Source organism: Littorina saxatilis, unplaced genomic scaffold, assembly GCF_037325665.1.
Source record: "Littorina saxatilis isolate snail1 unplaced genomic scaffold, US_GU_Lsax_2.0 scaffold_187, whole genome shotgun sequence".
NCBI classification, from domain to species: Eukaryota; Metazoa; Mollusca; class Gastropoda; order Littorinimorpha; family Littorinidae; genus Littorina; species Littorina saxatilis.
In genome coordinates, this window is record NW_027126108.1 from 180,832 (window position 1) to 204,365 (window position 23,534).

At 43.3% G+C, this 23,534-nt stretch overlaps 1 long non-coding RNA gene across 1 annotated transcript in view; it reads right to left on the reverse strand.

The window, feature by feature from the left end:
• Positions 1–23,131, reverse strand: part of LOC138954551 (uncharacterized) — a 29,447-nt gene extending 6,316 nt beyond the window's left edge. Inside the window, exons 1-2 of the long non-coding RNA XR_011451889.1 lie at positions 23,035–23,131; positions 17,489–17,770 (exon numbers count right to left, since the gene is read on the reverse strand). This is a non-coding gene — a long non-coding RNA (uncharacterized lncRNA). The remainder of the gene's footprint in view (positions 1–17,488; positions 17,771–23,034) is intronic.
• Between the last annotated feature and the right edge of the window lie 403 nt (positions 23,132–23,534).

Below are 23,534 nucleotides of genomic sequence, written 5' to 3' on the forward strand. Positions count from 1 at the left end.
CAGAGATAGACAGAGACAGGGCGATACAGGAAGAGAGACAGAGACAGAAATAGATGAAGAGAGAGAGTGAAAGACAGGGACAGAGAGAACGATACAGAGATAGTCAGAGACAGGGCGATACAGGAAGAGAGACAGAGACAGAAATAGATGAAGAGAGAGAGTGAAAGACAGGGACAGAGAGAACGATACAGAGATAGTCAAAGACAGGGCGATACAGGAAGAGAGACAGAGACAGAAATAGATGAAGAGAGAGAGTGAAAGACAGGGACAGAGAGAACGATACAGAGATAGTCAGAGACAGGGCGATACAGGAAGAGAGACAGAGACAGAAATAGATGAAGAGAGAGAGTGAAAGACAGGGACAGAGAGAACGATACAGAGATAGTCAGTGACAGGGCGATACAGGAAGAGAGACAGAGACAGAAATAGATGAAGAGAGAGAGTGAAAGACAGGGACAGAGAGAACGATACAGAGATAGTCAGAGACAGGGTGATACAGGAAGAGAGACAGAGACAGAAATAGATGAAGAGAGAGAGTGAAAGACAAGGACAGAGAGAACGATACAGAGATAGACAGAGACAGGGCGATACAGGAAGAGAGACAGAGACAGAAATAGATGAAGAGAGAGAGTGAAAGACAGGGACAGAGAGAACGATACAGAGATAGTCAGAGACAGGGCGATACAGGAAGAGAGACAGAGACAGAAATAGATGAAGAGAGAGAGTGAAAGACAGGGACAGAGAGAACGATACAGAGATAGACAGAGACAGGGCGATACAGGAAGAGAGACAGAGACAGAAATAGATGAAGAGAGAGAGTGAAAGACAGGGACAGAGAGAACGATACAGAGATAGTCAGAGACAGGGCGATACAGGAAGAGAGACAGAGACAGAAATAGATGAAGAGAGAGAGTGAAAGACAGGGACAGAGAGAACGATACAGAGATAGTCAGAGACAGGGCGATACAGGAAGAGAGACAGAGACAGAAATAGATGAAGAGAGAGAGTGAAAGACAGGGACAGAGAGAACGATACAGAGATAGTCAGTGACAGGGCGATACAGGAAGAGAGACAGAGACAGAAATAGATGAAGAGAGAGAGTGAAAGACAGGGACAGAGAGAACGATACAGAGATAGTCAGTGACAGGGCGATACAGGAAGAGAGACAGAGACAGAAATAGATGAAGAGAGAGAGTGAAAGACAGGGACAGAGAGAACGATACAGAGATAGTCAGTGACAGGGCGATACAGGAAGAGAGACAGAGACAGAAATAGATGAAGAGAGAGAGTGAAAGACAGGGACAGAGAGAACGATACAGAGATAGTCAGAGACAGGGCGATACAGGAAGAGAGACAGAGACAGAAATAGATGAAGAGAGAGAGTGAAAGACAGGGACAGAGAGAACGATACAGAGATAGTCAGAGACAGGGCGATACAGGAAGAGAGACAGAGACAGAAATAGATGAAGAGAAAGAGTGAAAGACAGGGACAGAGAAGAACGATACAGAGATAGTCAGAGACAGGGCGATACAGGAAGAGAGACAGAGACAGAAATAGATGAAGAGAGAGAGTGAAAGACAGGGACAGAGAGAACGATACAGAGATAGTCAGAGACAGGGCGATACAGGAAGAGAGACAGAGACAGAAATAGATGAAGAGAGAGAATGAAAGACAGGGACAGAGAGAACGATACAGAGATAGTCAGAGACAGGGCGATACAGGAAGAGAGACAGAGACAGAAATAGATGAAGAGAGAGAGTGAAAGACAGGGACAGAGAGAACGATACAGAGATAGTCAGAGACAGGGCGATACAGGAAGAGAGACAGAGACAGAAATAGATGAAGAGAGAGAGTGAAAGACAGGGACAGAGAGAACGATACAGAGATAGTCAGAGACAGGGCGATACAGGAAGAGAGACAGAGACAGAAATAGATGAAGAGAGAGAGTGAAAGACAGGGACAGAGAGAACGATACAGAGATAGTCAGAGACAGGGCGATACAGGAAGAGAGACAGAGACAGAAATAGATGAAGAGAGAGAATGAAAGACAGGGACAGAGAGAACGATACAGAGATAGTCAGAAACAGGGCGATACAGGAAGAGAGACAGAGACAGAAATAGATGAAGAGAAAGAGTGAAAGACAGGGACAGAGAGAACGATACAGAGATAGACAGAGACAGGGCGATACAGGAAGAGAGACAGAGACAGAAATAGATGAAGAGAGAGAGTGAAAGACAGGGACAGAGAGAACGATACAGAGATAGACAGAGACAGGGCGATACAGGAAGAGAGACAGAGACAGAAATAGATGAAGAGAGAGAGTGAAAGACAGGGACAGAGAGAACGATACAGAGATAGTCAGAGACAGGGCGATACAGGAAGAGAGACAGAGACAGAAATAGATGAAGAGAGAGAGTGAAAGACAGGGACAGAGAGAACGATACAGAGATAGTCAGAGACAGGGCGATACAGGAAGAGAGACAGAGACAGAAATAGATGAAGAGAGAGAGTGAAAGACAGGGACAGAGAGAACGATACAGAGATAGTCAGAGACAGGGCGATACAGGAAGAGAGACAGAGACAGAAATAGATGAAGAGAGAGAGTGAAAGACAGGGACAGAGAGAACGATACAGAGATAGTCAGTGACAGGGCGATACAGGAAGAGAGACAGAGACAGAAATAGATGAAGAGAGAGAGTGAAAGACAGGGACAGAGAGAACGATACAGAGATAGTCAGAGACAGGGCGATACAGGAAGAGAGACAGAGACAGAAATAGATGAAGAGAGAGAGTGAAAGACAGGGACAGAGAGAACGATACAGAGATAGACAGAGACAGGGCGATACAGGAAGAGAGACAGAGACAGAAATAGATGAAGAGAGAGAGTGAAAGACAGGGACAGAGAGAACGATACAGAGATAGTCAGAGACAGGGCGATACAGGAAGAGAGACAGAGACAGAAATAGATGAAGAGAGAGAGTGAAAGACAGGGACAGAGAGAACGATACAGAGATAGACAGAGACAGGGCGATACAGGAAGAGAGACAGAGACAGAAATAGATGAAGAGAGAGAGTGAAAGACAGGGACAGAGAGAACGATACAGAGATAGTCAGAGACAGGGCGATACAGGAAGAGAGACAGAGACAGAAATAGATGAAGAGAGAGTGAAAGACAGGGACAGAGAGAACGATACAGAGATAGTCAGAGACAGGGCGATACAGGAAGAGAGACAGAGACAGAAATAGATGAAGAGAGAGAGTGAAAGACAGGGACAGAGAGAACGATACAGAGATAGACAGAGACAGGGCGATACAGGAAGAGAGACAGAGACAGAAATAGATGAAAAGAGAGAGTGAAAGACAGGGACAGAGAGAACGATACAGAGATAGACAGAGACAGGGCGATACAGGAAGAGAGACAGAGACAGAAATAGATGAAGAGAGAGAGTGAAAGACAGGGACAGAGAGAACGATACAGAGATAGTCAGAGACAAGGCCGATACAGGAAGAGAGACAGAGACAGAAATAGATGAAGAGAGAGAGTGAAAGACAGGGACAGAGAGAACGATACAGAGATAGTCAGAGACAGGGCGATACAGGAAGAGAGACAGAGACAGAAATAGATGAAGAGAGAGAGTGAAAGACAGGGACAGAGAGAACGATACAGAGATAGTCAGAGACAGGGCGATACAGGAAGAGAGACAGAGACAGAAATAGATGAAGAGAGAGAGTGAAAGACAGGGACAGAGAGAACGATACAGAGATAGTCAGATACAGGGCGATACAGGAAGAGAGACATAGACAGAAATAGATGAAGAGAGAGAGTGAAAGACAGGGACAGAGAGAACGATACAGAGATAGTCAGAGACAGGGCGATACAGGAAGAGAGACAGAGACAGAAATAGATGAAGAGAGAGAATGAAAGACAGGGACAGAGAGAACGATACAGAGATAGACAGAGACAGGGCAATACAGGAAGAGAGACAGAGACAGAAATAGATGAAGAGAGAGAGTGATAGACAGGGACAGAGAGAACGATACAGAGATAGTCAGAGACAGGGCGATACAGGAAGAGAGACAGAGACAGAAATAGATGAAGAGAGAGAGTGAAAGACAGGGACAGAGAGAACGATACAGAGAGAACGATACAGAGATAGTCAGAGACAGGGCGATACAGGAAGAGAGACAGAGACAGAAATAGATGAAGAGAGAGAGTGAAAGACAGGGACAGAGAGAACGATACAGAGATAGTCAGTGACAGGGCGATACAGGAAGAGAGACAGAGACAGAAATAGATGAAGAGAGAGAGTGAAAGACAGGGACAGAGAGAACGATACAGAGATAGTCAGAGACAGGGCGATACAGGAAGAGAGACAGAGACAGAAATAGATGAAGAGAGAGAGTGAAAGACAGGGACAGAGACAACGATACAGAGATAGTCAGAGACAGGGCGATACAGGAAGAGAGACAGAGACAGAAATAGATGAAGAGAGAGAGTGAAAGACAGGGAGGAGAGAGAACGATACAGAGATAGTCAGAGACAGGGCGATATAGGAAGAGAGACAGAGACAGAAATAGATGAAGAGAGAGAGTGAAAGACAGGGACAGAGAGAACGATACAGAGATAGACAGAGACAGGGCGATACAGGAAGAGAGACAGAGACAGAAATAGATGAAAAGAGAGAGTGAAAGACAGGGACAGAGAGAACGATACAGAGATAGACAGAGACAGGGCGATACAGGAAGAGAGACAGAGACAGAAATAGATGAAGAAAGAGAGAGTGAAAGACAGGGACAGAGAGAACGATACAGAGATAGTCAGAGACAGGGCGATACAGGAAGAGAGACAGAGACAGAAATAGATGAAGAGAGAGAGTGAAAGACAGGGACAGAGAGAACGATACAGAGATAGTCAGAGACAGGGCGATACAGGAAGAGAGACAGAGACAGAAATAGATGAAGAGAGAGAATGAAAGACAGGGACAGAGAGAACGATACAGAGATAGTCAGAGACAGGGCGATACAGGAAGAGAGACAGAGACAGAAATAGATGAAGAGAGAGAGTGAAAGACAGGGACAGAGAGAACGATACAGAGATAGTCAGAGACAGGGCGATACAGGAAGAGAGACAGAGACAGAAATAGATGAAGAGAGAGAATGAAAGACAGGGACAGAGAGAACGATACGGAGATAGTCAGAAACAGGGCGATACAGGAAGAGAGACAGAGACAGAAATAGATGAAGAGAAAGAGTGAAAGACAGGGACAGAGAGAACGATACAGAGATAGTCAGAGACAGGGCGATACAGGAAGAGAGACAGAGACAGAAATAGATGAAGAGAGAGAGTGAAAGACAGGGACAGAGAGAACGATACAGAGATAGACAGAGACAGGGCGATACAGGAAGAGAGACAGAGACAGAAATAGATGAAGAGAGAGAGTGAAAGACAGGGACAGAGAGAACGATACAGAGATAGACAGAGACAGGGCGATACAGGAAGAGAGACAGAGACAGAAATAGATGAAAAGAGAGAGTGAAAGACAGGGACAGAGAGAACGATACAGAGATAGTCAGAGACAGGGCGATACAGGAAGAGAGACAGAGACAGAAATAGATGAAGAGAGAGAGTGAAAGACAGGGACAGAGAGAACGATACAGAGATAGTCAGAGACAGGGCGATACAGGAAGAGAGACAGAGACAGAAATAGATGAAGAGAGAGAGTGAAAGACAGGGACAGAGAGAACGATACAGAGATAGTCAGAGACAGGGCGATACAGGAAGAGAGACAGAGACAGAAATAGATGAAGAGAGAGAGTGAAAGACAGGGACAGAGGGAACGATACAGAGATAGTCAGTGACAGGGCGATACAGGAAGAGAGACAGAGACAGAAATAGATGAAGAGAGAGAGTGAAAGACAGGGACAGAGAGAACGATACAGAGATAGTCAGAGACAGGGCGATACAGGAAGAGAGACAGAGACAGAAATAGATGAAGAGAGAGAGTGAAAGACAGGGACAGAGAGAACGATACAGAGATAGACAGAGACAGGGCGATACAGGAAGAGAGACAGAGACAGAAATAGATGAAGAGAGAGAGTGAAAGACAGGGACAGAGAGAACGATACAGAGATAGTCAGAGACAGGGCGATACAGGAAGAGAGACAGAGACAGAAATAGATGAAGAGAGAGAGTGAAAGACAGGGACAGAGAGAACGATACAGAGATAGACAGAGACAGGGCGATACAGGAAGAGAGACAGAGACAGAAATAGATGAAGAGAGAGAGTGAAAAACAGGGACAGAGAGAACGATACAGAGATAGACAGAGACAGGGCGATACAGGAAGAGAGACAGAGACAGAAATAGATGAAGAGAGAGAGTGAAAGACAGGGACAGAGAGAACGATACAGAGATAGTCAGAGACAGGGCGATACAGGAAGAGAGACAGAGACAGAAATAGATGAAGAGAGAGAGTGAAAGACAGGGACAGAGAGAACGATACAGAGATAGTCAGAGACAGGGCGATACAGGAAGAGAGACAGAGACAGAAATAGATGAAGAGAGAGAGTGAAAGACAGGGACAGAGAGAACGATACAGAGATAGTCAGAGACAGGGCGATACAGGAAGAGAGACAGAGACAGAAATAGATGAAGAGAGAGAGTGAAAGACAGGGACAGAGAGAACGATACAGGGATAGTCAGAGACAGGGCGATACAGGAAGAGAGACAGAGACAGAAATAGATGAAGAGAGAGAGTGAAAGACAGGGACAGAGAGAACGATACAGAGATAGTCAGTGACAGGGCGATACAGGAAGAGAGACAGAGACAGAAATAGATGAAGAGAGAGAGTGAAAGACAGGGACAGAGAGAACGATACAGAGATAGTCAGAGACAGGGCGATACAGGAAGAGAGACAGAGACAGAAATAGATGAAGAGAGAGAGTGAAAGACAGGGACAGAGAGAACGATACAGAGATAGACAGAGACAGGGCGATACAGGAAGAGAGACAGAGACAGAAATAGATGAAGAGAGAGAGTGAAAGACAGGGACAGAGAGAACGATACAGAGATAGTCAGAGACAGGGCGATACAGGAAGAGAGACAGAGACAGAAATAGATGAAGAGAGAGAATGAAAGACAGGGACAGAGAGAACGATACAGAGATAGTCAGAAACAGGGCGATACAGGAAGAGAGACAGAGACAGAAATAGATGAAGAGAAAGAGTGAAAGACAGGGACAGAGAGAACGATACAGAGATAGACAGAGACAGGGCGATACAGGAAGAGAGACAGAGACAGAAATAGATGAAGAGAGAGAGTGAAAGACAGGGACAGAGAGAACGATACAGAGATAGACAGAGACAGGGCGATACAGGAAGAGAGACAGAGACAGAAATAGATGAAGAGAGAGAGTGAAAGACAGGGACAGAGAGAACGATACAGAGATAGTCAGAGACAGGGCGATACAGGAAGAGAGACAGAGACAGAAATAGATGAAGAGAGAGAGTGAAAGACAGGGACAGAGAGAACGATACAGAGATAGTCAGAGACAGGGCGATACAGGAAGAGAGACTGTCACGGTTCAATTTTGTTAAAACTGATTGTTTCCAGTTTTGCCGAGATATGTGGTAGAAGGGAGGGAAGTCAGGTTAGGAAAACAAAACAAGCTTAAACGAGTTATAGAACCTAGGGTCAGAAGTGAGACGGTCACGTGAGCGTGACGGACAGGACGGCAGTTGTAACCTAAACTCACAGCGCGAGGACATGAAGTGTCGGTCTCAGGTGGTTCTCGATTGAACTCCTGACAGGACGGAAAGTGTGAAGGCTTGTTTGAATTCCGTTTCCCTAGAACAGTGTGGTGTGATGTCTTCAAGGAAGAAAGCCCGTGTTCAAATGGCTTCTGTCAAGATGATGTTTTGCTCAAAGATTCATCCTATCACGGGATATTATGGTGAGCGAAAATGTTGATTCTGCAGTGTGAGCGTGTTATGCTGAATATTCTGTAACTAGCAAGACCCTTAGTATGGTGGAAAGAATGTGTGAATATGTGCTTTATTTTCTGAGTTTCAGTTTGGTTTATGTTCGATTGTAGTAGGTATTATTTGGGATAGGAGGGTGGTAACATTTTCAAATTGCCTATGCGCCTGTACATAGTTTGGCCATGCATTTTTCGTTTTCCAAAATGGCGGACCTCATGGTCCCACATGGTAAATAACTTTGAAGCTACCTGATGTAAAAATGATTTAGGAGATTCCTAAAATGTAAATGGATACATGTTGTTAAAATGTGAAGCAGTAGGGCTTGGATTTTGAATGAGAGTGTGAAGATAAATTTACGGACAATGAGTAACTGTTTCTGGGGAAAGTGGGTTATGTCCATTGAAGGAAGAGCGGAGAGTTGTGTCCCTTGAATTCAAAATGGCGGAAGCATGTTGTTTTAATTTTCATAACCTGTTGTGAAAATTCTTTGGAAGTGCGAAAGGCTGTCATTTGAGATAATTTTGTTGTGAATTTGTAGAACATGTTTGACCTTGACCTTGTGTGTCTATAAGTGGACAGGAAGTTAAAGAGGTCATAAGTTGTCATGTTTTAAAAGCAATTTTGACTTTGTGAATACTTTTGCAAAAGGAAAATAACAACTTTGAAGAAAGTTAACTTGTAAATATTTTCGAAGAAGAATCTTCATGTTCTGATTGTGAATCGGAACTTAGATTATTTTTGAAGGAAGATTTTTCATGTGGACATTGGAAGTTCATATTTGTAAAATTTTAGGTCCAAGTTCAGCAGCAAAATGGAATTGTTGTTTGAACTTGGAAATAAACACACAAGGTTTGGTGACTATGGTTTAGGTCTTTTGATCAGATTACTTAGACCAACTTTTATTTAACAGATCCTGCGGTGAATCCAGCCTAGATCAGATGTCAAGCCTGTAAATCCAGTCCTCAGGACATTGAGCTTGTTCTCGATGCTGTTCCTGATGTGGAACCTGTCAGCTTCGTCCGCGTTCTCGTCTTCGACTGATCCTGATCTAACACTGATCGGGAACTTCGTCTACGTCGTCGAATGATCTCGTGCATGAGCTAACACTGATAGGGTTCTCGACTTCATCCTCGTTTTCATCGTCGGCTGATCCGGGTCAAGATCTGACACTGATTGGATTCTCGGCTTTGACTTCGTTCTCGTCGTCGAATGAGATAATTCTGGTTAGGAGACTGATCTTGGCAGGCTTGTCAGGCAAATGAACAACGAATCTGGATAATTGTTCCGAAAACTGTTTTCTTAGTGTTTGACAGTATTGGTTTATTCTGGCACTTTTTCAGTTATATAAGTATATTATGTTATAGTCATTTTTCCTTTGAGTTATTTCTTTTTAGTTTGAGTGCATGAAAGTTGATAATGTTGTTGTGTTTGTGATGATCAAGTCTTTATTGGTTGACTAAATTGATTTGGTCTGCAAATAGTTTTCCTGGTTTAGTATTGGGCATGAAAGCGAGTGATTGAGTGTGAGTATCTGATTTTGATTCTGTGTATTCTTCTTCCACGCATCAGTGTGTGACAGAGACAGAGACAGAAATAGATGAAGAGAGAGAGTGAAAGACAGGGACAGAGAGAACGATACAGAGATAGTCAGAGACAGGGCGATACAGGAAGAGAGACAGAGACAGAAATAGATGAAGAGAGAGAGTGAAAGACAGGGACAGAGAGAACGATACAGAGATAGTCAGTGACAGGGCGATACAGGAAGAGAGACAGAGACAGAAATAGATGAAGAGAGAGAGTGAAAGACAGGGACAGAGAGAACGATACAGAGATAGTCAGAGACAGGGCGATACAGGAAGAGAGACAGAGACAGAAATAGATGAAGAGAGAGAGTGAAAGACAGGGACAGAGAGAACGATACAGAGATAGACAGAGACAGGGCGATACAGGAAGAGAGACAGAGACAGAAATAGATGAAGAGAGAGAGTGAAAGACAGGGACAGAGAGAACGATACAGAGATAGTCAGAGACAGGGCGATACAGGAAGAGAGACAGAGACAGAAATAGATGAAGAGAGAGAGTGAAAGACAGGGACAGAGAGAACGATACAGAGATAGACAGAGACAGGGCGATACAGGAAGAGAGACAGAGACAGAAATAGATGAAGAGAGAGAGTGAAAGACAGGGACAGAGAGAACGATACAGAGATAGACAGAGACAGGGCGATACAGGAAGAGAGACAGAGACAGAAATAGATGAAGAGAGAGAGTGAAAGACAGGGACAGAGAGAACGATACAGAGATAGTCAGAGACAGGGCGATACAGGAAGAGAGACAGAGACAGAAATAGATGAAGAGAGAGAATGAAAGACAGGGACAGAGAGAACGATACAGAGATAGACAGAGACAGGGCGATACAGGAAGAGAGACAGAGACAGAAATAGATGAAGAGAGAGAGTGAAAGACAGGGACAGAGAGAACGATACAGAGATAGTCAGAGACAGGGCGATACAGGAAGAGAGACAGAGACAGAAATAGATGAAGAGAGAGTGAAAGACAGGGACAGAGAGAACGATACAGAGATAGTCAGAGACAGGGCGATACAGGAAGAGAGACAGAGACAGAAATAGATGAAGAGAGAGAGTGAAAGACAGGGACAGAGAGAACGATACAGAGATAGTCAGAGACAGGGCGATACAGGAAGAGAGACAGAGACAGAAATAGATGAAGAGAGAGAGTGAAAGACAGGGACAGAGAGAACGATACAGAGATAGTCAGAGACAGGGCGATACAGGAAGAGAGACAGAGACAGAAATAGATGAAGAGAGAGAGTGAAAGACAGGGACAGAGAGAACGATACAGAGATAGTCAGAGACAGGGCGATACAGGAAGAGAGACAGAGACAGAAATAGATGAAGAGAGAGAGTGAAAGACAGGGACAGAGAGAACGATACAGAGATAGTCAGAGACAGGGCGATACAGGAAGAGAGACAGAGACAGAAATAGATGAAGAGAGAGAGTGAAAGACAGGGACAGAGAGAACGATACAGAGATAGTCAGTGACAGGGCGATACAGGAAGAGAGACAGAGACAGAAATAGATGAAGAGAGAGAGTGAAAGACAGGGACAGAGAGAACGATACAGAGATAGTCAGAGACAGGGCGATACAGGAAGAGAGACAGAGACAGAAATAGATGAAGAGAGAGAGTGAAAGACAGGGACAGAGAGAACGATACAGAGATAGTCAGAGACAGGGCGATACAGGAAGAGAGACAGAGACAGAAATAGATGAAGAGAGAGAGTGAAAGACAGGGACAGAGAGAACGATACAGAGATAGTCAGAGACAGGGCGATACAGGAAGAGAGACAGAGACAGAAATAGATGAAGAGAGAGAGTGAAAGACAGGGACAGAGAGAACGATACAGAGATAGACAGAGACAGGGCGATACAGGAAGAGAGACAGAGACAGAAATAGATGAAGAGAGAGAGTGAAAGACAGGGACAGAGAGAACGATACAGAGATAGACAGAGACAGGGCGATACAGGAAGAGAGACAGAGACAGAAATAGATGAAGAGAGAGAGTGAAAGACAGGGACAGAGAGAACGATACAGAGATAGTCAGAGACAGGGCGATACAGGAAGAGAGACAGAGACAGAAATAGATGAAGAGAGAGTGAAAGACAGGGACAGAGAGAACGATACAGAGATAGTCAGAGACAGGGCGATACAGGAAGAGAGACAGAGACAGAAATAGATGAAGAGAGAGAGTGAAAGACAGGGACAGAGAGAACGATACAGAGATAGTCAGAGACAGGGCGATACAGGAAGAGAGACAGAGACAGAAATAGATGAAGAGAGAGAGTGAAAGACAGGGACAGAGAGAACGATACAGAGATAGTCAGAGACAGGGCGATACAGGAAGAGAGACAGAGACAGAAATAGATGAAGAGAGAGAGTGAAAGACAGGGACAGAGAGAACGATACAGAGATAGTCAGAGACAGGGCGATACAGGAAGAGAGACAGAGACAGAAATAGATGAAGAGAGAGAGTGAAAGACAGGGACAGAGAGAACGATACAGAGATAGACAGAGACAGGGCGATACAGGAAGAGAGACAGAGACAGAAATAGATGAAGAGAGAGAGTGAAAGACAGGGACAGAGAGAACGATACAGAGATAGTCAGAGACAGGGCGATACAGGAAGAGAGACAGAGACAGAAATAGATGAAGAGAGAGTGAAAGACAGGGACAGAGAGAACGATACAGAGATAGTCAGAGACAGGGCGATACAGGAAGAGAGACAGAGACAGAAATAGATGAAGAGAGAGAGTGAAAGACAGGGACAGAGAGAACGATACAGAGATAGTCAGTGACAGGGCGATACAGGAAGAGAGACAGAGACAGAAATAGATGAAGAGAGAGAGTGAAAGACAGGGACAGAGAGAACGATACAGAGATAGTCAGAGACAGGGCGATACAGGAAGAGAGACAGAGACAGAAATAGATGAAGAGAGAGAGAGTGAAAGACAGGGACAGAGAGAACGATACAGAGATAGTCAGAGACAGGGCGATACAGGAAGAGAGACAGAGACAGAAATAGATGAAGAGAGAGAGTGAAAGACAGGGACAGAGAGAACGATACAGAGATAGTCAGAGACAGGGCGATACAGGAAGAGAGACAGAGACAGAAATAGATGAAGAGAGAGAGTGAAAGACAGGGACAGAGAGAACGATACAGAGATAGTCAGTGACAGGGCGATACAGGAAGAGAGACAGAGACAGAAATAGATGAAGAGAGAGAGTGAAAGACAGGGACAGAGAGAACGATACAGAGATAGTCAGAGACAGGGCGATACAGGAAGAGAGGCAGAGACAGAAATAGATGAAGAGAGAGAGTGAAAGACAGGGACAGAGAGAACGATACAGAGATAGTCAGAGACAGGGCGATACAGGAAGAGAGACAGAGACAGAAATAGATGAAGAGAGAGAGTGAAAGACAGGGACAGAGAGAACGATACAGAGATAGTCAGAGACAGGGCGATACAGGAAGAGAGACAGAGACAGAAATAGATGAAGAGAGAGAGTGAAAGACAGGGACAGAGAGAACGATACAGAGATAGACAGAGACAGGGCGATACAGGAAGAGAGACAGAGACAGAAATAGATGAAAGAGAGAGAGTGAAAGACAGGGACAGAGAGAACGATACAGAGATAGACAGAGACAGGGCGATACAGGAAGAGAGACAGAGACAGAAATAGATGAAGAGAGAGAGTGAAAGACAGGGACAGAGAGAACGATACAGAGATAGACAGAGACAGGGCGATACAGGAAGAGAGACAGAGACAGAAATAGATGAAGAGAGAGAGTGAAAGACAGGGACAGAGAGAACGATACAGAGATAGACAGAGACAGGGCGATACAGGAAGAGAGACAGAGACAGAAATAGATGAAGAGAGAGAGTGAAAGACAGGGACAGAGAGAACGATACAGAGATAGTCAGAGACAGGGCGATACAGGAAGAGAGACAGAGACAGAAATAGATGAAGAGAGAGAGTGAAAGACAGGGACAGAGAGAACGATACAGAGATAGACAGAGACAGGGCGATACAGGAAGAGAGACAGAGACAGAAATAGATGAAGAGAGAGAGTGAAAGACAGGGACAGAGAGAACGATACAGAGATAGTCAGAGACAGGGCGATACAGGAAGAGAGACAGAGACAGAAATAGATGAAGAGAGAGTGAAAGACAGGGACAGAGAGAACGATACAGAGATAGTCAGAGACAGGGCGATACAGGAAGAGAGACAGAGACAGAAATAGATGAAGAGAGAGAGTGAAAGACAGGGACAGAGAGAACGATACAGAGATAGTCAGTGACAGGGCGATACAGGAAGAGAGACAGAGACAGAAATAGATGAAGAGAGAGAGTGAAAGACAGGGACAGAGAGAACGATATAGAGATAGTCAGAGACAGGGCGATACAGGAAGAGAGACAGAGACAGAAATAGATGAAGAGAGAGAGTGAAAGACAGGGACAGAGAGAACGATACAGAGATAGTCAGAGACAGCGCGATACAGGAAGAGAGACAGAGACAGAAATAGATGAAGAGAGAGAGTGAAAGACAGGGACATAGAGAACGATACAGAGATAGTCAGAGACAGGGCGATACAGGAAGAGAGACAGAGACAGAAATAGATGAAGAGAGAGAGTGAAAGACAGGGACAGAGAGAACGATACAGAGATAGACAGAGACAGGGCGATACAGGAAGAGAGACAGAGACAGAAATAGATGAAAGAGAGAGTGAAAGACAGGGACAGAGAGAACGATACAGAGATAGACAGAGACAGGGCGATACAGGAAGAGAGACAGAGACAGAAATAGATGAAGAGAGAGAGTGAAAGACAGGGACAGAGAGAACGATACAGAGATAGTCAGAGACAGGGCGATACAGGAAGAGAGACAGAGACAGAAATAGATGAAGAGAGAGAGTGAAAGACAGGGACAGAGAGAACGATACAGAGATAGTCAGAGACAGGGCGATACAGGAAGAGAGACAGAGACAGAAATAGATGAAGAGAGAGAGTGAAAGACAGGGACAGAGAGAACGATACAGAGATAGTCAGAGACAGGGCGATACAGGAAGAGAGACAGAGACAGAAATAGATGAAGAGAGAGAGTGAAAGACAGGGACAGAGAAAACGATACAGAGATAGTCAGAGACAGGGCGATACAGGAAGAGAGACAGAGACAGAAATAGATGAAGAGAGAGAGTGAAAGACAGGGACAGAGAGAACGATACAGAGATAGTCAGAGACAGGGCGATACAGGAAGAGAGACAGAGACAGAAATAGATGAAGAGAGAGAGTGAAAGACAGGGACAGAGAGAACGATACAGAGATAGACAGAGACAGGGCGATACAGGAAGAGAGACAGAGACAGAAATAGATGAAAAGAGAGAGTGAAAGACAGGGACAGAGAGAACGATACAGAGATAGACAGAGACAGGGCGATACAGGAAGAGAGACAGAGACAGAAATAGATGAAGAGAGAGAGTGAAAGACAGGGACAGAGAGAACGATACAGAGATAGTCAGAGACAGGGCGATACAGGAAGAGAGACAGAGACAGAAATAGATGAAGAGAGAGAGTGAAAGACAGGGACAGAGAGAACGATACAGAGATAGTCAGAGACAGGGCGATACAGGAAGAGAGACAGAGACAGAAATAGATGAAGAGAGAGAGTGAAAGACAGGGACAGAGAGAACGATACAGAGATAGTCAGAGACAGGGCGATACAGGAAGAGAGACAGAGACAGAAATAGATGAAGAGAGAGAGTGAAAGACAGGGACAGAGAGAACGATACAGAGATAGTCAGAGACAGGGCGATACAGGAAGAGAGACAGGGACAGAAATAGATGAAGAGAGAGAGTGAAAGACAGGGACAGAGAGAACGATACAGAGATAGTCAGAGACAGGGCGATACAGGAAGAGAGACAGAGACAGAAATAGATGAAGAGAGAGAGTGAAAGACAGGGACAGAGAGAACGATACAGAGATAGTCAGAGACAGGGCGATACAGGAAGAGAGACAGAGACAGAAATAGATGAAGAGAGAGAGTGAAAGACAGGGACAGAGAGAACGATACAGAGATAGTCAGAGACAGGGCGATACAGGAAGAGAGACAGAGACAGAAAAAGATGAAGAGAGAGAGTGAAAGACAGGGACAGAGAGAACGATACAGAGAGAGTCAGAGACAGGGGGATACAGGAAGAGAGACAGAGACAGAAATAGATGAAGAGAGAGAGTGAAAGACAGGGACAGAGAGAACGATACAGAGATAGTCAGTGACAGGGCGATACAGGAAGAGAGACAGAGACAGAAATAGATGAAGAGAGAGAGTGAAAGACAGGGACAGAGAGAACGATACAGAGATAGTCAGAGACAGGGCGATACAGGAAGAGAGACAGAGACAGAAATAGATGAAGAGAGAGAGTGAAAGACAGGGACAGAGAGAACGATACAGAGATAGTCAGAGATAGGGCGTTACAGGAAGAGAGACAGAGACAGAAATAGATGAAGAAAGAGAGTGAAAGACAGGGACAGAGAGAACGATACAGAGATAGACAGAGACAGGGCGATACAGGAAGAGAGACAGAGACAGAAATAGATGAAGAGAGAGAGTGAAAGACAGGGACAGAGAGAACGATACAGAGATAGTCAGAGACAGGGCGATACAGGAAGAGAGACAGAGACAGAAATAGATGAAGAGAGAGAGTGAAAGACAGCGACAGAGAGAACGATACAGAGATAGACAGAGACAGGGCGATACAGGAAGAGAGACAGAGACAGAAATAGATGAAGAGAGAGAGTGAAAGACAGGGACAGAGAGAACGATACAGAGATAGTCAGAGACAGGGCGATACAGGAAGAGAGACAGAGACAGAAATAGATGAAGAGAGAGAGTGAAAGACAGGGACAGAGAGAACGATACAGAGATAGTCAGAGACAGGGCGATACAGGAAGAGAGACAGAGACAGAAATAGATGAAGAGAGAGAGTGAAAGACAGGGACAGAGAGAACGATACAGAGATAGACAGAGACAGGGCGATACAGGAAGAGAGACAGAGACAGAAATAGATGAAGAGAGAGAGTGAAAGACAGGGACAGAGAGAACGAGAGATAGACAGAGACAGGGAGACGGACAGAAAGCGAGAGAGAGAAACAGATACCGTCAGAGAGTGACAAACAGGGGAAGTAAGAGACAGATAGAGACAGAGACAGAAATAAATACAGAGAGAGAGAGAGAGAGAGAGAGAGAGAGAGAGAGAGAGAGAGATACGGAGACAGAGAGGGATTCTATTATGTGCTTATGTTAGCATCGTATAATAGTGTGTTGACTTTTATGCTGCCAAACTCAATAAGTTGATTTCATAATTATAAAGAAAAAACACATATTTTCCTTGAAATAAGTTTACAGTAAACTTACACATGTCCTGGCCCTTCGAACCAGGAAATGTACAAAGTTCCCAAAATATTTATAAAATTTACCCCCCAAAAATGAGTGAAACAGGAAATTTACAAATTTACTGAAATTTTTAAGGATGTTAACATTTCCTGGTTTTGAGAATTTACTGTAACACACACACACACACACACACACACACACACACACACACACACACACACACACACACACACACACACACACACACACACACACACACACACACACACACACACACACACACACACACACACAGACACATGTACAAACGCGCACACACACACACACATGTTTATCCACAGGGACCCAGGTCCATTTCAATTAAGTTTGATCTCTATTGTTCCCGTTGTTTATTTTACTTTATCTGATTCTAGACTAGCTTCTCCTGCTCCTCTATCCGTTTGTTTTGGTTTGTGATACGTTACATCTGTAGTTCTACTTTCTGTTGTCTTCTTCATACATAATATTGTACATCGGAAAATATGTAGGAAATCTTACTATATGTATATTCATTCGTTGTGTTCCTCGCATACACAGTGATCTTGCTGATGACGTAGGACTGACCGAGATTCACTGTCCAGTTTGGGTTTTTGTCACCCCAGTGTGTGAAGATACAGTTGCCTTTCCCATAGTTCGTGCTGGTGTTGCCGTTGTTGGCGGCGTGACAGGTGTTGTTCTCGTGATAGGTCGCGTATTCATCGTTATCATTAGGATTTCTTGGCTTGTGAGTGTAGTAGAAGTAGGACGACAAAGTGCACGTCTTGTTCACCGCGACATTGTCTGAAATGGAAACAGACACAACATGGTTGATACAAATCAGGTCGATAATTGGCGGTCAAGGTGGTGGATTAAGGAATGTTACTGTCTCCAACCAGATTACAACAATTTGCTGTAACAGCAGAATTTAATGCAGGTAACAATCTGGGACTTGTTTGTATCGTATACATATGCAAATGATCAAAACAATACCCATTCTTCATACAAAGAAAGGCAAATGTTCCAGGCAGTATACGGTAAAGGGGTAAAAAAAAGTCATGTTCATTCTGATTTCCATGGGGTTCGCAATTTGTTCAATTTTGGTGTCTAGAAAAGGAACATCCCAAAGCCCACGACGGAGAATGATATTATATGTGTGATCAAAAGAGTACACAAACTTACGTTGTTGTTGGTGTTGTTGTAAGTGTTGGTGGTGTTGTTGTCGTTGTTATTATTTCTGACGTTGTTGTTGTATTGTTCTCTCTTTTTTTGGCGTGGGGGAGGGGGAAGGGGAGGCTTAATTCTTAAGCTTCTCTATAACTTATTTCTCGAGTAGGGCGTTTTAAAAGGTATCTCGCTAAGGATTTCTTTTAAAATGAGTAAAATTGGGGTAGCTGTGCCTTGGTTTAACGAATTTGAGAGTATGAGTTTTATTTCCGTTCTACTCTGTGCGTGACGATCGAAAGTATAGTTCCCTCTTCCTTTTAGTAAATGTGTGTGCGTGCGTGCGTGCAAGCGTGCATGCGTGCGCATGCCTGTATGTATGTGTGTGTGTGTGTGTGTGTGTGTGTTTGTACGTGTGTGCGTGTGTGTGTGTGTGTGTGTGTGCGCGCGCGTGTGTGTGTGTGTGTGTGTGTGTGTGTGTGTGTGTGTGTGTGTGTGTGTGTGTGTGTGTGTGTGTGTGTGTGTGTGTGTGTGTGTGTGTGACTCCAAACGCATTGTAAAGGTTTTGTGTGGCATCAGGCGATGAAAGGAATTTCAAAAAGTGGATCCTTACTGACTCAGATGAAGATAGCGGGTTTGACCCCGATGTGGAATTTAAAGCGTTTAATAAATCAAACTTGAGACGAAGTTTGCGGCAATGTTTACACGGCTAGCAATGACAACACTTGTACGATAACGTGTTGACTCCCTTGTACCATTACGCAGGAGATTAAACGATACGAATGAGTGTTCCTATACTTCATCACCCGAAACAGATTGTCTGCTCTAACCGGGAAAATCATTACAAAATGCAGCAATTAACTCTTTCTTTTGGAATTGGTGTGTCACTTTTGATGCATTACTTGACGGGCGCTGTGGCGGGATGGTAAGACGTTGGCCTCTTAATCGGAAGGTCGTGAGTTCGAATCCCGGCCGCGGCCGCCTGGTGGGTTAAGTGTGGAGATTTTTCCGATCTCCAAGGTCAATTTATGTGCAGACCTGCTAGTGGCTTATCCCCCCTCGTGTGCACATGCAAGCACAAGACCAAGTGCGCACGGAAAAGATCCTGTAATCCATGTCAGAGTTCGGTTGGTTATAGAAACACGAAAATACCCAGCATGCTTCCTCCGAAAGCGGCGTATGGCTGCCTAAATGGTGGGGTAAAAACGGTCATACACGTACAATTCCACTCGTGCAAAAACACGAGTGTACGTGGGAGTTTCAGCCCACGAACGCAGAAGAAGAAGAAGAAGATGCATTACTTATGGTGTTTTTGTCTGGATTGATTTTCCTTCATATCAGAATGATGTTTTCGGAGAGAAAAATACTACACAGGATAACATAAGAAAACAATCTTGATTGGATGGTTAAACATATGATACTGAAATGAAAATACACATGTTCAATCGGGTATTGAACATACAGACAGGGTGACCCCCCAAAAATGCAACCCATACAAATGCTAATGTATCCATTGAGCATTGGATTTTTCTTCTTTGAGCCATGTGACGTCAGCGTCCGACACCAATTCATATTTAGGCGGCCAGCCGAGACTACAAAATAGTGCATGTTTGTGTGCGTTCAACCGTAAAAACTAAAAGGAATTCCAACCATAAGCGATCGATACACAAATGTTATGTGTATTGTTGGCCAACATATGACATTTTACACACATCTCGACAGTCATTGTTCACCTCGACTGCTAGCGCGGTCTCGGAGGAACACTGACTGTCTTGATCTGTGTAAAATGTCATATTGTGGTAAAAAATACAAATAACGTATAATGACATCGACATAATATTTGGCGTACATTAACTTTAGCTTCTGCATAACCTTTCCATACAGTGGCAAGTTTTTAGGTCACGTGGTCAGGCGTTTGTGCCATTTTAAAAAAGTTTCCAAATTCGGGGATCAACTTTTTTGTACGATGTTTCACACTGAGCGGTAGACAACTTAACTACGATTAATCCCTCTAGATTGCTAACTTTGGGGTTATTAAAATGACCCAGTATACCATTACCAACATTTGACAATAAGCAATTACAGGCAGGGTCAGGGCATTTCCCATGGAGGAATGCGTTCATGTCAGTGATGAATTTCGCGTGCCATTGCGCAAGTGTGTCTTAACAACGAAAGGGGTCGTTTTTCAAATCATTTGAGTTTAGTGGATATCTTCAGAGTTGTTGTACATGTATATGAGCCAATGTCAAAAGGTGCTGTCTGACAGCTTCGAAAATCAAAGTACATCCAAAGTAAAATGACTGGTGTTTTGAGTTGCTTAACACATTCAGTATATAGTTTCTAAAGGAGAAAAGGGAAAATTTTTCACAACGGCTGTGTTATTTGGCCGTTAAGTTGAGGCTTGACGAGTGTCTCTTGTGGCATGTAAGGACATAAACCTGATTTTTTCCATTTTTTTTCTAGAACTTTCATTTCTACTGAGCTCGCATATGAGTATTGGGGTGTAGATTAAATATAATCAAGGTAAAAGCGCATAAAAGAAAGAAATTAAAAATTTTGTGGAAAAAAAATGAAATTTGATAAAAAAAAAAGTGTCTAGTGTGACATTGTGACGACAAAGCTTAAATTAGCCAGAAATGGTACCAAACTTCAAAATATAGTGGTTATTTTCATTGTTTTTCCTTTTCACCGACAGTTTTTGTTCAAAACTGGTTCTTTTGTGTATCTAGTTGAACAACAACATTTTTTGGAAGCTTTTTTAAAGTTTGAGTTTTTTTGACGCAAAGAGTCACGCTAGACACGCAATTTTCAAACTTTAATAATTTCTTTAAAAAGCGGACAAATGGGACGAAAAACACACAGAACTATGTATTGGGGTTCATGCAATCATTTGGTTTAAATCCAACTGCCCAGAAAAAAGCTTATTAGCATTTTTTCTAAAACTATCGAGAGTACTCAAACACCTTGTCAAAATACGTCCCTAAAAAGCACTAATTTGCGTAATGAATGAGGAGCAGAATTGTAACTGTTTATAGTTAGTCTTTGGTTTTTCTCTGCGATCATCTTTATTCATTAATCTCTCAGAAAAACCAAAAGTTCCATCTGAGTGTACATTCAGTAAATAGTTACAGAACTTATAAAATACCTAGCGTACCCACAGCACCGTTTGACATTGGCTCGTATATGAAATTCAGTTTCTTCACTGCCATTCCACAATGTGTCCAGTCTGTAGATAACATGATCCAACTTTTTTCCGTCTCTTTGAAAATGTGTTTCAACTTACACCTTCGAAAGTGTGAATAACACCAACGCTTTCATGTCTACGAATTGCCTCAAACCTAGCTGTAACTGCTTACTAATGATCTAGGGGGGTGAAGGAAGTGTTTGTGTATACTCAGATATTAAGATAATTCAAAAGGTAAAAGTCTGGAGGGTTTAAATTAGGTAAGTATTGCTACCGCTTAATTTCAAACATTGTACTGTTGAGTCGATCCCCGAATTTGAAAGGGTTGTACATAAGCTGAAGGTAATGTTTAACAAATATGAAGTAATTCGGTAGGGGTTATTAGCATATTTGTGGGTTGCATTGTTTTGGATTACACTGTATTTTTACATACAGGTTTAAACAAAACGGTACAAAGTAATTCCATTAATTTGTATAACCATCATCATTATCATAACAACACTTTTGGTTCTTACAAAAGGGCATGCGGTCCTAATCGCAGAATCCGAACAGGGCCGGACCAAGTTCGTTTGAGGGGAGGGGGGGGTCCAACTGAAGGCAGGGGTACAGGGGCCGCTGAGGCCCCGGTGGGGTGCAGGGGCAACGCCCCGTTGGGGGGTCTGGGTGGCAAAGCCTCCCAGAAGCCGATAAAATTGTGCATTTGTGAGGTCATTTTTTGGTCTTTCCTTGCAACTGGGAATCAAAATTACACATTTTCAACAGTAACAAAATACTTCAGATATTCATTTACCATAGTGGTTCAGTGGAATAATCCCAAAGACATATATGCCTAGTAAATAAGTCTGACAGGACTCTTTACTTTGAATACTTAAATTCAAGCAAACAAGCAATGATTACAACATCTGGAATACAAAGGAGAAGTGGTATAAGAGATGTTGTAATTTTGTATGGTGAACAATGACACTATACTTCAGTGAAATAGACTAAGGGAGCTGGGGGAAGAGCTTAACAATAACAGGTCCACATATTTGTTTTTCTTTTCTCTGAGAGGTACATCGGATGGCCACGGGGGGGGGGGGGGTCCGGAACCCAGGATCCCCCCCCCCCCCAGATCCGGCCCTGCCGAATCATGGACGCGAATAACAGTAGCCCGTGACATGACAACAAAGCTAGTAGTACTGAATTAGAAACTGAACATTTGCAGTGGTTTTGCCTTTGTGAATTTAGATCTCATACACTAGGTGACGGTTTAACAACAATCATGTGCGTGACTTTATAATCATTACCATAATAACTATGTATATATATTCCTTCAAGGGTAAAATAAAATAATTATTTCTCAATCAAGATTAACTTGTTGCAAGGTAAAAAGTCAGAAACAAGTTCAACACACTTTTCTAGAGCGCAATGTTTACGCAAAGTCACACAATTGATGTGATTGTGGTTGTGATGGCTAAATAAACATGCTACACCTCTGATTTCTCAACTAAGATGGTTACACATCTTTTAAAGTTCACATATAAAAAAAAAAGGACTGGAACAATTCCCATAGATGTTCTTAGACAATCAGTTGCTGAACTTGACCAAGATATACTCTTAGCAAAGCAACATTCAGATTTCTCTGCTAAGTGCAATACCATATTAGCCTAACAACAAGAATATGCGATGTATTGTATTACCTGACTGGGATATGTAACAATCTACTGTCAAAGATACTTACGCATGTTTTGCTGTGTATGTGCCCACGATCTCTCTACAGTCGTACACACAAGAGAAACCAGCAAACACAAAATCCAGCAACAAGTCTGTGAGTCCGCCATTTCACTGATCAGTAGTGTTGCAGTGACTCCTGATCCAAACAGACATTCATTTTGCCAAGAAGGAAGTGAATTGCTTCAGCTATCTTTTTTTTTTATCTGAACGTTGCATATCCTATCATAATGAAGTTTATTTAAAGGTGCGGTATCCGTGATTTTGCGGCTCGGTTAGTACAGCAGTTATCATGTTATGCTTACGTTATATATGTGCAATTGCGTCTCAGTTATTCATTGTGATATTGTGCTGTTGAGTGTATTCCCAATATGCAATAATTACAATTACAATTTCCGTAATACAATATGCAGACCGCTCTTTATATATCGTTTTAAAACAAGAAGAAAGTTTACGGGATGTAAACAAGTTTTACGGGAAGCTCAAAAGCAAGTAAAAACAAACAAAAAA